The sequence below is a fragment of the Capsicum annuum genome, chromosome 10 (genome assembly GCF_002878395.1).
Source record: "Capsicum annuum cultivar UCD-10X-F1 chromosome 10, UCD10Xv1.1, whole genome shotgun sequence".
Lineage (NCBI taxonomy): Eukaryota > Viridiplantae > Streptophyta > Magnoliopsida > Solanales > Solanaceae > Capsicum > Capsicum annuum.
In genome coordinates, this window is record NC_061120.1 from 211,759,329 (window position 1) to 211,768,727 (window position 9,399).

Sequence of the window (9,399 nt, forward strand, 5' to 3'; positions counted from 1 at the left end):
TATGAAGATACCAATCAGATGAATGTCATACCAAAGTAATATTTTTAGATTTTGATTTCATAGAATGTATGTCTTAAAGAGTTAAAAATGGGCTTAAACATAGTTAGGTGGTTACCCAAAGTAGGCATGGGTCATACAATTCATTACCCGAAACCGTGTTTAGCTGATACAGGTTTATTATGTCCCTAAAGAGGGATTATATGCTGGCCTAGTGCCCTGTGGTGTATCAGATTCAGATGCTCCAAACCTTGGGGTAAACTTGGGTTGGGGGCTTGGCCGCCGAGTTAAGGGTGGATCCCATATAGCCCGTTGGATACTTTCAGATATGTAGGGTGTACCACCTAACTCAGAAGTAAGATAAAGAGTGAGTCTTAGTTTTCAAAGAAATGTTTCAAAGTCTTTGAAGTATTCCCATGTGTTTTCATATATTATATGTAAAAAATTTTATGAATTGCTCTCACTTATGTTTTAGATAAATACATTATTTTGGATTTCTGTGCGTACCAGTACATCTGTATCGACCTCCCTATATTTTAGGATTTTAGGCTCAGTCCCAGGGGCCTACTAAGTCGCAGATAGATTGGTTAGAGATTTGCAGTTGGTGACTCTCCCTTATTTCGGAAGGCCTAATGTATAAGTCATTGTTATTTTATTTCGATTCATGGTCCGACTAGGGGCTTTGTCCCAGTCTTCAGACAGAGGTTATTTTCAATTAGTAGAGATTTCACAAACTAGTGTTAGATATATTTTATCTTTATGAACTCATTTCAGTAATGAGTAGTTTGAAATAAAAGTTGACGATGATTCCATATTGTTTTATATTCTGCATTTTTCCTGCATATTATATGAATGTGTATATGATTGCTAGATAGAGAAGGGCGCTCGGTTTTTCACAGTTTGAGATGCTCATCACAGCCAGGGCCTCAGTTCAGGTCATGACATTGGCGAAGTTGGATTTTCAAAAAAATATTATTTTCACAGAGTTGACCTCCGAAATTAGAAATTTCAATTTTCCAAATCGAGGGTCGAAACGAGATTTAAAAGCCATAAAATCACACCAAATATGTTGTCACCTTAAAATCGATGTTTCAGATCTTCTGGAGAAGTCAAATTTTCCATCCGAGGTCATTACGCTTAAATATGGGTCCACACTTATATTTCCAATTTTCCAACTTTTTGATCAATAAGTCAAAATGTGCTCGGATGCATTGGGACCCAAACCAAAGCTCTACCTAGCCTAAAATTGATATTTCAAAGTTGTCGACATAGTTTGTTCAGTCATTCGTTGCACGGATCAAAAGATATCCACCTAAGTTCAAAATAAGGATCTCAGAGCCATAAAAGACCACAATATCATAAAATGGTACCAAAATACATCGGGAATCATGCCAATCACCCCCATACCCCAAAAATACCATAATGCAACTATGGGAAGGGAAAAACAGTTAAATCACACAAAATCATAATTTTCACATATTTCATCAAAAGTTTTTGGTTGTTACAAATATTCATAGTTAGTGCAACAATAAAAGAATAAAAGTAAGACACTTAGGAAGCCACAAGCAAAGATAACATGTCATTGGAATATGTCAAATGTATAATAAACCAAAGATAACAATGAACTTAAATTTAAAAAAAAAAAAAAAAAAAAAAAAAAAGAGCAACGCCCAAAATGAAACCAACATTAAAAGAAATTTCAGCTAATTCAATAGAAAACATAAAATTTGATAGAGTAAAATTCTCAACATAAACAGTAAGAGAATGTAAGGAAAGCAATCAAAAGGAATAGGAGACATTTGAAAATATATAAATATGGACAAGAACATGAAGAGGAAAGAGGTCATCGAAGTTCAATTTTCTGACGAGATCGTTCGGCTCAGATCTGGTTTGTGGTTGTTGTTGGGGTGGTCACTTGCCTGGGGGCTTCGCCGGTCATCACCCCTTTTAAGCAGCAGTGGAAAAAAGGGAGGGGTTGGTTTTAGAAAGAGAAAGAGAAGAGGAGGGAGAATCTGATTTGGTTTTGTGTTTGTGTGTGGAGTGTTGTATTATTTTGTGAAAATAACTAACCCCCTTCCATTTTTTATAATACAAAGTGAGTCCTTTTACTAACCAAAAGTAAAAATTGTCCCCTCTAACCATTAAATAATATTTTATTAATCAAAGGATAAAGGATTCAAATTAGTCATCTCAATTTTCATCCTTAAAAAAAGCTGATATGATTTTGACTTGATTGATTCGTTGTTTTGTGAATTAAAATAATTAAGCCGACCTATGTTTGTAGATTGTATTAAATAATGTATAAGAATATGAATGTCAAAGTATAATTACAGAAAAATGCAAAACAACAGATATAATATAATCATCTTTTAAAAAATGAATTACGCTAGCTATAAGAAATTAAATTATAATGTGTTAAAAAAAATTACAATGTTATGTTATGCACGTATGCAGATGAATGTCCAAAAAATTTAAAGTGATAATAAATTGATAAAAATCTTAAAATTTATAAAATTAAAAATAATTATCAATAAATTATGCAAAGTTAAAATATGATAATAAATTGATAAAATTCTTATTTCTTTTGGATCAAACAACAACTTTTAATGAAGATTCAACCTGAAGATTTGAATGTCTTCAAGAACACCAATCTTTCTAATTTTTTTCTCCGGAGCTTGGAATGAGTTGAAATTTTGAACGTAGGCACTTATTAGCCTTCTAAGCTCATTCCAAACATCATTTTTCCCAAATTCTCAATCAATTTTTCTAGATTTTTGTTCCTCTTCACTTTCTTCAAGTTCAAGCTCTCAACAACGGTAACTCACTCAAATTGACTCTGATTAAGCTAAAATTTGAAACTTAGACTCCTATAGTGCTAAAGAACACAAATCTAACATTAGAAACACAAGAAAAATACAAAATCAAAAACTCAAATTTTGACCTAGGGCTAAAAACATGAATAGTGACTTTTTTGGGGATTTTCAATATGAAACTTCTTTTTTGTGTGGATTTTCAAGATAAAAATCTCAAGATTGACTTTGTAGGAATGAAATTAAGCTCAGATTTGATACCAAATGATACACAAATAAAGTACAGAATCAAAAACTAAACTACAATACGTAAACAAAAGACAAAGATAACGAACAAAAAATAAATAGACACAATGGATCAATGAATAAGAAATAAAGGGTGTCGCAGATCCTAACCCTCTATTTAATGTAACACAAAGCACCTAATCTCCTATGTAGACCTTAAGGGAATTGAATTTCCGAACAACCCACGTTTATAAACGGAAAATCAAGCAATTTCACTAGCGATTTCACGTTTTCCACAAGCTAATCTAAGCTTTTCTCACACTTTCACAAGTGTTTACATTCATTAATCATCAATAACTACCTACTAAATGAAAAAGAATTTCTATTTATAGTCTAGGCTAAATTATTACATCATATAGGCCCAGAAGTGACCCATTTTGGAAATACTAAACATAAAAGGCCATTAAGCACATGCTTGAGCATTTGTAGAAAATATGGGGCTCACCCCAAGGGTATAGTGGGATGTTTTGACTCGCTCTGCCAGATCTAGAGCGAGTTGGGACCACCTCCATAGCGGATGGGGTGCATTTCCTCTTCCGGGGACTTTCTAGCCTAGTTTTGTCTTACCTTGGCCTCTCCAACATCCCTTGAGCCTCCTTGATCATCATAATTATCCAATGGATGCCTTTTTATAGCCATTAAGAAGTCATCAAGTGTCACTTAACTTGTAAGCATCCTCTCTAGCAACTCGGAGGCCATTTGGATTGTATCACCTTCTTTCTTCAAAATGCAAGAAATATGTCCATTTATAACTTGTGGAAACATCAAAACTATCTCTTTTAGAGTTGAAAATAATCAAAATATTTTCAACTCTCGAAGATTTTATAACAATGTTGATGATGAAATAGTAGAGAATGTGATTGAAGACCTAAAAACAGAGAAAGAGATTTTTCTTTGAGGGAGGGGGGAAAACTAGTTCTATTCTTGAAGTTTCATCATCAAAGAATAATGGTTGTAATAAAACATTCGAGTTTCAACCGAATCATTATGTGTTATGATGATGATGGATTCGATGGATCCTTTTGGAAATTCTAAGAAATCAATGGAAAAAATGGTTGAAGTAAATCAAGGGATTGAAACTAGTTCAATTCTTGTATTAGGATCATCATCAAAGAGTGATAATAGTAGTTGTAAGGGGTTCGAGTTTGTATCACTGAATGACTCATCTATTACAATGATGGATTCAATGGATCCTTTAGGAAATTTCAAAATGTCAATGAATGAAATGGTTGAGTCAAATCAAGAGCCTAAAACTAGTTCACTTTTTGAATGACATTAAAAAGTGATGGGCTTAAAATCAATGGAGGAGATATTGGAAGCAAATCAACAAACTAAAGATTGTGAGAAGTGCCTCAAAGAGTTATTGATTTGGTACTTGAAATCTAATGGGAAAGCCAGAGATAGGTACTTAATCGATGCCTTTTTTGATTTATTGAATGGCTACCCTTCTTCAACAAAAACTTCAAGTTGTAGCCATTCATTCACTAATTCTCCATTCTTTGGTTCTACTCCTAGTATTTTTCTAATCCTTTATTTTTGTCTTTGTTAATTAGAAGTTGAGGATGAGATTGTTAATGAGATTATGATAACAAGAAGATTCTCTTTGTAATCTCATAAGTGAAATTTATATAGAATAGATTTTATACAGACTTTACTTTTACATCGATAGTTTTTTAACTTCATATGTTTGAAAGAAAGACAATAGAGAAAAGAAAATATATATTTCTTTTTCATGTTTGAAAATTTAATGAAATATACTTTCTTTCTTCTTTTTTGATAATGTTTTTTGTGTTACTCCAGTCTCCCCTACTAAAAAAAATAGAAATTAGTTTTGATGTTAGTCGCTAATCTATTACTACTTAAATAGTTCGTACCTAATATATTTTCCATCAATCCATTGCTAATTTGCTGCTTTTAAACAAGATTAGCGATAAATTTTTATTATTTAACGGTAGAAATTTTCTATTGCTAATCTTCTTTTACTTTTTTAGTGATCTTTCTTTCATTCTCTTTGTTGGAGTAATTAGCATTTAGTCATACTTTGACCTAATTTTCTCATCGTATATACTTTGACCTGATAAGCTATATCAATGATTACTGTACTGCAAAACTTTGTTTATGTCTAACTTCTTACAAAACTAGAGTAAAAGGCAGTGTGATTTAAAGTTTTTCTATTTATTAACTTTTACAATGAATATTGTTCATTTATTCGATACAACAATAATATATTCAGTGCATTGATTTACTGATCTAGTATGGATTCTTTATTTTCTTAAAAAAGTAAAGTTATTAGGTTAATAAAGGACAATAAGAAAAGCTTTTGTCATGAACCAAAAAGAAGGGTCATGATGGTACATATCGCGGTGTATCTTGACAACTAAGTTTATCATCCAAATTGATATAAAAAAAAGACAGAAATATCTCAAGGTACGGCTTCTAGAACAAAGCCGAACTATACAAGTAATCATAACAATGCGAAAAGAACTTATCCAAAATACCGATCATGCCAAAAATTAGGTGTCAATAGTGTAAGAACTACTAATACAATTCAGGAGTCAAATACATCAAAAAAATAACCACAAAGGAATAATATGTGTCCCCGAATACTATAAAGACATAACTAATACAGAAAGATAGTGGTGAACTCTGGACGTATGAACGTCCAACCGCTACGTTGAGTAATCTGAAGGTGCTCGAAAATCAACTAATCTAAGGCGCAGCCGAACCTGAAGCTACACCAAAAGGGTGAAGTAAAAGTGAGTACGGTCCACTTGTACGTAGTAGGTATCATAGGCCGACCGAGCAAAGTAGAAAATAAAACATTCAAAATATACACTAAGGGCATGTCACCTGCAATCAGAAAATGTCCTACAATAATAGCCCACACCGCTTGCACTAACATTTCTAATACATCACATATATTACAACAACACACCAAGATAAAACACAAGTATGCATTATGTCACATATAAGTAGAATAAGAGAGAACATGTAGATACAAGATCATCAAATATAAGTAAACGAAGGTAAGATAAATACATAGATTTCAAGTTAATATGGCAATACAACACAACATAAGCACAATAAAGTAAGTGCAATGTATATGATAATGATGATGATAATGATGATAATGATGATTATGATGATGATGCACGAGGTCGTTGCACAACCTCCAGGATCTTCACACAATTCCCGTATACACTTACGGAGCTAAAGCTTCTTGACGTAGGACTCATGAGGGTTTATTCAACCCGTCTACAATCCACAAATCTCATATCTCCTTTTCAGAACATTCCTCGGAAAGAATTTTAGAAGGTGTTACAATATCTCTTCCCCGGCACATCTCTCAGGGAGAGTTTTAAAAAGGGGTTGTCAGTTTACTCAGGTGTTGCCATAGTGGTACGAATATTTCATGAATGAGTATGATATAAAGATGTAATGCTAATAACCAATCACAATAAGTATTTCTACAACCAATCACAATGATATATTTCCACAACCAACCACAATTCTACATTTCCACAACCATGTGAGTCAATATTCACTCATTATTTTTGTTTCATCCATAAATTTTTACATGTCTCATATAACAAGTAGTATTAATATATCACATACACCAATGGTACCATATCAGGCTTTTCAATGACATAATACAATTATTGACATATATTCAAGATTGTCAACATCACATAGGACCCCACACGATCACACATATCACATAATATCTCAATTTCAACAACTACATTACATATAAGCCCCGCATGGGCACAACACATAGATAGTCATTTTTCATGATGATTTCTCACCTTTAGCATGCATTTTGTACCATTATTTACTACCCATCCCAGTCTAAAAGAGTTAAGTCATAACCTACCTCAAAAGCCAAAACAAGTCTGCTATACTTTGAACCCATGACCTTACTTTTCACAAACGATCCCGAAATCCACTAAAAACAACAAATATGGAATCTAGGCATCTAAACAAAACCAACGAAACTCATATTGACTATTTTTAGTTGGGGACAAAACGGACCCACGAAATCAATTTTCAAAAACGAAGGGCAAAATGATAACTTTACTTTAAAAACATATTCCCCATATTTTTTAGGAAGCTACATCTGAAAATCCAAGTCAAATCGAGTCAAAAACGAGGTTCAAATAGAAGAAAAAATATTTTTAAGCTTTATCGGGTAAAATCTTTGAAATTCGGATTAAAATCAAGAATCAGAGTTGTTTTGAAGGTTAAATTGATGAAAGACTAGTAATTATAAGATTAAAATACTATTTAAGTGAAAAGAAGTGAAATTGGGGTTTAAAATCAAACCCTAAGATTTTTGGAGGTTTTAGAAATTAATCAAGAAATTACTAAGAAAATAGTGAATTCTTACCTTAAATCCGTAAAAAAATCAAGAAAGAAATGTTAATATAGATTCTCAAGCTCCCACAAGCTTCACTTTTAAGCTCTCACACTATTTTAGGGTTTAACTCTCAAGAGACATGAAGAAAGAATGGATAAAATGGGCGAAATAAAAAGGGTAAAAAGCTGTTTTTATACTATACACCAGCTGAAAAGAATAATATTTTTAGTTTGATTCGGTCTCCGACGGGGTGTTCAAAATTCGTTCGGAGTCCGATGAATGCAAATGAACTATATAACCACACTAAATTCGATGTTTCGGACGTGTTGGCGAAGTACTTATAAAAAATATTATTTTCACAGAGACCCTCGAAATTCGAAATCACAATTTTTCAAACTGAGGGTCGAAATGAGATTTAAAAGTCGTAAAATCACCTCAAACATGTTACCACCCTAAAATAGATATTTTGAATCTGCTAGCAAAGTCGGATTCTCCATATGAAGTCATATCGATCAAATATGGTCTCACGTCCATAATTTTAATTTTCAACTATCCGATCAATAGGTCGAAATGAGTTCGGGTGCACCGATACCTGAACGAAAGATCTATCTAGCCAAAAATTGATATTCGGGAGTTGTTGGCGCAGTCCGTTCATCCATCCGTCGCATGGATCAAAAGATATCCACATAAGTCTAAAATAAGGCTCTCGAAGCCATTAAAAATCAAAATATAGCACAAATGATACCAAAATACACTGGGAACCATGTCAATCACGCCCATACTCAAGAAATACCATAATGCATCTACGAAGAAGGATAAAATAGTCAAATCACACAGAAACACACAATTCACATATTTCATCAAAAAAAGTAATCGTTACAGTTTCTCTTTAACTTTATGGTGATTAATCGATGGATTAGGAAAAAATCCTTTGATTAAGAGTTGTGCAAAATCTTCTTTTCAAGTTTGTACCATTACAATTATTTGGCAAAATAAGACAAAAATAAATTAGTTTTTATATATTTATTTTCGTTTGTGAGAAAAATCAAATTTAGCAAAAAATGAAAATTTGCTTAAAACACCCTGTTATTAATGCTCAAATACTTATATAGTTGGGTAATAAATATTTTTGGGGTACGTAATCATAAATATTTTTATCCAGGTATAATTCACATTTCTACACTTGTCCTAATTTAACTTTAATAGAGCAGCCTTTGGTCTAGCCAGTGACAAAAAACATATACATATACGCCCCATATGTTGCAGAAATTGCAGTTTACACATACATTAATGGAGTTGTTTGTTTATAGATTTTATTTCAAAATTTAGAAATAAAAATTTGGATATTATTTAAATGAGTATTTTTGATTTATTAAATTAAATTATTAATTATTCCAATTTCAAGCTTAATATATAGAATTTAAAATTTTCAAAAACATGCTTTAAATGGTTTTGAGGAAAAAATTTTGTTGGTTGTCCTTTCAAGACCGAATCCTAAAGATTTTCTTGTGGGCAAACTGAAATTTTTTATAAAAAATATTGAATCACGATCTAAAATTATATATTATCGGAAACGTGAATGATATAATTGGTTTGCCTGTAAGGCCAAGTGTTGTATGAGCAACATTAGGCTCGAATGTAACATTGTCTGAAAGGGTAATTTTTTAAATAGCTATATCTATGTAACTTTTACAATTAAGGACAAAAAGTATAAATTATATAAATACCAACCCTTTTGGAAGTAATTACATTCTCTCTCACTTTTTTAATTATTTTACTCTCTCTCCCTATTAATATACATAACATAGCCGACATATACATAGCATTCTGTGTATATGTTGAGATTTTTATAATATGTTTAGGGAGTTGGGATTTTTTTGTAATATTGAAAACATAAGTTGTGTATTTGTGTAATTTTTAGAAACATAAATAGTCACCTAAAAGGGGGAA